Source organism: Mustela nigripes, chromosome 1 (genome assembly GCF_022355385.1).
Source record: "Mustela nigripes isolate SB6536 chromosome 1, MUSNIG.SB6536, whole genome shotgun sequence".
Classification (NCBI taxonomy): Eukaryota; Metazoa; Chordata; class Mammalia; order Carnivora; family Mustelidae; genus Mustela; species Mustela nigripes.
The window spans coordinates 46,892,414-46,898,816 of NC_081557.1; positions in this window are offsets into that span (position 1 = coordinate 46,892,414).

Genomic DNA, 6,403 nt, shown 5'->3' on the forward strand with positions numbered 1-6,403 from the left:
TGTTAGAGAGGAGAAGGGGGTTGGGGTAAATTGGAAGGGGAGGTGAATCATGAGAGACTATGGACTCTGAAAAACAATCTGAGGGGTTTGAAGTGGCGGGGGGGTGGGAGGTTGGGGTACTAGGTGGTGGGCATTATAGAGGGCACGGATTGCATGGAGCACTGGGTGTGGTGAAAAAATAATGAATACTGTTTTTCTGAAAATAAATAAATTGAAAAAATTTTAAAAATATATCATATGATCTCCCTGATATGAGAAAGTGGTGATGCAACATGGGGGCTTAAGTGGGTAAAAGAAGAATCAATGAAACAAGATGGAATTGGGAGGGAGACAAACCATAAGTGACTCTTAATCTCACAAAACAAACGGAGGGTGGCTGGGGGGGGGGGGGTTGGGAGAAGGGGGTGGGATTATGGACATTGGGGAGGGTATGTGCTTTGGTGAGTGCTGTGAAGTGTGTAAACCTGGTGATTCACAGACCTGTACCCCTGAGGATAAAAATATATGTTTATAAAAAAATAAAAAATTTTAAAAAATTAAAAAAATATATATTATATGTTTATAAAAAATAAAAATAAAAAATAAATTTAAAAAAAAGAAAAGAGAGACGGTGTTATAAAGGAGGCAGAATCTGGAATGTGTGTTTAAGAGGACCGTTGCAATTCTATTTAGGACTTGTTCACTGAGTGCTGATGTCATCACCACTATTTTAAAGTTTGTATGTAGGGCATTTAATCATCAATGAAGAGCTAGCAAGGAATAATATACTCAGTCCATGTGTTGTGTGGATATGGTCAGCCATAAGTATTTTTATTTCTAAGTATGTAGGTTTTCTGTCTTGTATCTGAGTAGATGCAAGGAATTTGCTAGCACCAGGCATTGTCAGTTGCTTTATAAACAAATATAAGGGGCTGTTGGTTATTTTCTTTCCCTCCTCCATTCTACTGAAGGTGGTGATAGAAAAGACCACTTGTTACTCCAAAGGGGAGGGGGGAAGACTAATTGCTTTTTCTGCTATAATATTTAATATTATTATATTATACGTGGTTGAAAAAAATACTAAGAATCAGGAAAACTAATGTCAAATGAGATACAGATTACAAACATACTGAGTTATGTCAGTCATTTAGACTCTAAATGATTTTTAAAAATTTTTTACATTTATTTAAAGATTTTATTTATTTATTTGTCAGAGAGAGAGAGAGAGCAAGCAGCGGGAGCAGGCAGAGGCTTCTTGCTGAGCAGGGAGCTCGATGTGGGGCTCTATCCCAGGACCCTAGGATCATGACTTGAGCCGAAGGCAGATGCTTAACCAACTGAGCCACCCAGGCGTCGCTCTAAATGATTATTTTAATGTCAGTTTCTACTCAAATAGGAAAACAGAAGTGCATAAAATGCAGTTTCTGCGTTCAAAACTCCCTCAACTCAGTGGAATGAATACTGTGAAAAGCCAACGCAAAATATTAATGAAGGGCTATCACCACATGGGGACACCAGAGAAGACTAGCCAGACAGGAAAACAGAAGGCTGTTGAGATTTTTGTTTCTGACTCCTAGGCTCCCTTCAGTCTTCACATCACCTCAGAAGACTTATAAGCACATCTTCTGTCCTTAAGTTGGTTGATCTGAAATATTTAAGAATTGCTAATAAAGTATTTGCAAACATTAATGAGAGGTAAATTGAATTTAACATTAAATGCTTTCAATCATTCACCTTATAAGCCACTATTAAACATTAAAAAAAGGAGTGAATCCCCTCTGTGATAACTACTCAAGAATCTCTCTGCAACACCAAATCACTCAAACTATTGACTGTCCTTCAATAGTACTCTACATATTTTTTTTAATAGTACTAAAATTCTATTGCTTGATCACATTTCTTTCTCCATTTAGAATGCAGGCTCTCTGGGAATATAAAACATATGTATTCATCTTTGTATTTTCTCTAGAGATAAACAGTGATTGGTACATGATAAAAACTCTAATAATCTAATTTACATTAGATGGGTGGATAAATAAATCACAGATGATAGAGATATGGATAAAGACTAGATGAGAGAAATACATATTGAGCCTGGAAGTTTTGTGGGAATGATGAGCCAGAGGGAAATCATTTCCCTAGCCACCAGGGAAACTAAGGAGAGTAATATCCTCTCGCTGACTGGAAGAAGGAGAGTAGGTTAAGAGAAAAGGAGATAAATTAAGATCCTCTGTATATGTCAACACTTACCAGCCATCTTATATATAATTTTATATCACCCCAGGAAAAATGGATATAGGTGTTTTTAAAGAAAGGAAAGTGGCCTAGCAAGATAAAACAGTATATTAAAGGTAAAATAGATACATATTCAAAATGCAAAACCAGATTTACTAACTCTAAGGTCTATTATTTATCATTAAACCATAAACTGTTTAGATAAGCTAAGCTTATGAGAGAAGTTTAGCAGTTGGACAGTGTGAATTCTGTCTTTTAAAATATAAGAATTGTTTATAATCTGTTGTACATATATGTATATAGTCATATATATGTCTATATGATCTAGAAAAGCAATAGAGATGAGCAATCAATAAAAGAAAACAATGTCCTCATGGTTTATTTAAAGAAGACTATTTGGGGCATCCATGTGTGTTTAGAAATATGTGACTGTTTATATGTTTATATTGTGTATATCTCTATATATCAGTGTATGTAAAGAGGAGTTTTGGAATGGAAGAGTGATCAAGAGATAAGGTGACCATAAAGCAGATACCAGTTATCTCTTGTTCTTTGAATTTCATCTCATAAAGGACAAAAAGATGATACTGAGGATGTGAGGGGGTAAAAGGAGAAAAGACAATGGCTCATTTTGCTGCTGGAGAACATGTTTCCTATGGATAGATATGTGGACAGGAGAAGGAGCAGAGGGCTTCCTCTCTGGTTTGGTGAGCTTGTATGTTCCAGAACCAGTTGTAAGATAAAGCTCAGTGCCTCAGTTCATCAGGGTTTTTCTGCACTGCCTACTAACCAGAAGAAAAGGCTAGTGCTTTTTATTTTCACTTCTCCAACTGATTGGCCAGAAAGTAATGTCTACCAATTCATATACAAAAGCTTAGATTAAATGACTTGGATAAGATCCATCCAACTCAATCATTTAGTGATTGACAGGTCAACATCCCTGCTTTCTGGCATCAATAATGATAAAAACCAATCCATGTTGTCTACCAATCCCAAACTTCCTGGTAATTTCTCAACACTGAAATCTATTCTCCTCACAATCTGGAACCTGCCCTGACAGCTTGAGTCTGTATTAACCAGAAACTTTACTTCTGCTTCTCCGCATAACTTCATGCTTGGACCTTTCATTTAATTCTTAATATTGAGGTATGGCTGATACTAGTAATTTATATAAACAGATTTAATCTTCTTTATCTGCCTGGAAGGTGAGTTCCTCAAAAGTTTGGGCATTCTTGTTTTTTTTCTCAATGCTAGCTACTAAAGTAGGATCTAGAATAACAATAAGCTTCAATTAGTAAGGTTAACTGACGCCTGAACAATCTTGTCCACCAGAAGAGAGTTCTGGTCATATCTCCTTTTCTCTTTATCCTTCTGTTTCCTCCTGTCCTCTGTCTCTTATCTCAGTTTTATCGAGGCTCCATCACACCCCTCCATTTCTTTACCCGAGCTGAAATATAGCTGCCATCATTTATTGTTCTTCTCAGTTCCCTATTTTTCCTAGGATTTCTCACTCCGTAATCACTTTGCCTCCCATCCCTTTCCATTTACGCACTCTTCTTACCTGTTCACATTAGGAGGAAACACGACCAACTTCTCTTCAGTCCCATCACCTAGCAAGGACTAAACCAGCTCCCAAGAGTGGAGGCTTTATAGGAAAATTAGTGGAGTCATCAAGCAGCAGAGGCTGTCTTTATTGGTGAGTATACTGGGTAGAACAAGAATTATGGTACCCATAAGAATATGTTCCTCTATAATAGCTCAGATACCTCTCCCTGACAGCTTCAAACCCTGCTCCCAGGCCTAAGCAAGCTCCATTTTTCAGGAGCTGTAAGCATAGTGATGGCCCTGGGGGCTGACAGTAATGGGTATCTTCTAAAACTACAACCATTCCTCTTTACCCTGCCTTAGGCTACAGAGTTTCAGCCAGGGAGGCTCCCTGAATGTCAGAGCAAGATCCCAAGAGTGCAGATAAGTTCTCCCTCTGTTCTCTGCTCCAAGATGTACTCTTTCCAACAGGCCTCATTGTACCCTGGCCATTCCCATGTCTCTCCTCTTACCCAGTAGCCCCTCCTAAGTAGCCAACCTAGTCACTGAGTCACATTCGCAGCCCACCCACCCTTTTAAGCATAATTAAGCTAGCACTTGATGAAGTCACAATATATGCTAAAAAGTGCACTCTACCCTTCAAGTGCGTTGTTGTTTTTATTCATTACCAAGTTTATAGGTTAAGTATTCTCCATTGTTTCACAAATGAGGAAATGGAAACTCAGAGAGCTTCTGAATATTACCCAACTAAAAGTTAGCAAGTTAGAGTTGGCATTCAAGTCCTTGTCTAGCTTACTCTTAAGCCCTTACTCTATGCTATACTGCCTCCTCTAGTCAACTGCTTCCACTCTATCTTCAAAAAATGTAGTTGTAATACATGGTCCTCAATCTATCCATTCTACATATTGCTTGCTTCCCAGCTGCATGTCTCCATCTGGTTTAAGCCTTATTCTGACCAGAATTCACCTCTGCATAGTAGGCTGTGAATTAATAATTCTGACCATATATAATAATCCCTGACTTTTTAATCCTCCTTGAAACATTTTCTGGTCCATACTCATACTTTATTGGGCACACTCGTGAAGATATTTATCCCAACAAGTATCTGGAGAGATTAATTAATTCCATAAAGTTACATAGTAAGTAATGTTCATATTTATATGTAAATACTACCCCTTTCCACTGGTTCCCACTGGCAAAAATTAATGATGCTGGTAAATTTAAATGAGACTTACTAATATTAAATGAAACAAAGAAGTTTGGAAGCATGAAATCAATCTTGATAAAGTACAGTTTTCACTCATTCATGAATTCAAAAAAAATTATATATTGAACATCCATTATAAGTTCTGAACTACATTAAGTACTTGGGAAAGACTAAAATAAAGTTAAAAGGATTCCTGTTCTTCAAGTATATAGACTAGCAGGGGAGATATACTATTGGTAAATTAGGGTACCGTATGAGAAACTGCAACATAAGTAAAGAAAGGCATGTCAGTAAAGCTTTCTGGGCAAAAATGAAGTTGAAATTAAAATCTAACGTATATATAGGAGTTCCTATTCCAGCTCATTAAGTTCACTATGCTCTCATAATTTACCTGCCGTTTTATTTTTATTCTTTTTCTCTCTTGCTTCCAGCCTATTGCACATATACACTTTATTTTTATTAAATAAACACTCAAAGAACATATAAATAAACACAAAAGGCAAAAGAACAGAAATGGCCTATGTTCAGCATTGAATCCCAGAATGACTATAATGGAGCAAAAACAATCCGTGGATTTTTCTTGGAAAAAAAAAATGTTAATGACCTACAATGGAATAGTGCTGAGTAGTAAAAAGGAATAAACTACCAGTACATACCATAAAATGAATGAATCTCACATGCATTATACTAAGAAGACAGACATGGGAGACTACGTACTGCAGGGTCCATGACACTCAAAAAAGAGAATTACAGACATGGAGAACAAGTGAGTGCTTGCCAGGGACTGGGTATGGATACAAAGGGGTAACAAGAAGGAATTTTGATGTAGTTTTTCTATATTTTGATGTCACTCGTTGTTACCTGGTTTTATGCATTTGTCAAAAGTTGATTAGAGCCATATACCAGAAACAGTGAATTTTATTGTATATAAATGTTGATAAGCTGTGGGGCTCCTAGCTGGCTCAGTTGCAAGCACGTGTGACTCTTGATCTTGGGGTCATGAGTTTAAGCCCACAAGGGAGTAGAGAAAACTTAAAGAAATAAAACTTAAAAAAATGTTGATAAACTGTTATATACCATTTTAAGGAGAATTCATATCTATCAAGCTACCTAAGATAAATTATTGTTTTCATCAAAACCATTATGCAAAGGTATATTATAACCCATTAGATTTATACTATTCAATACAGTATCTTCTAGCTACATGTGAATATTTAAATTTATATTTCAATTAGTTAAAGTAAAATTTAAATGTTCAGTTCCTTGGTTGTACTATCAAAGTTTAAAGTGTTCAATAGTTATGTGTGGCTAGTGGTTACCACATTAAACAACAGTGATTTAGAATATTTCCTTCACTGCAGGAAACTCTATTGGACAGTGCTACATTTGATACTCTTCCCTGTCTTGATTGCATCCACATGGAACTCATAGATGCCA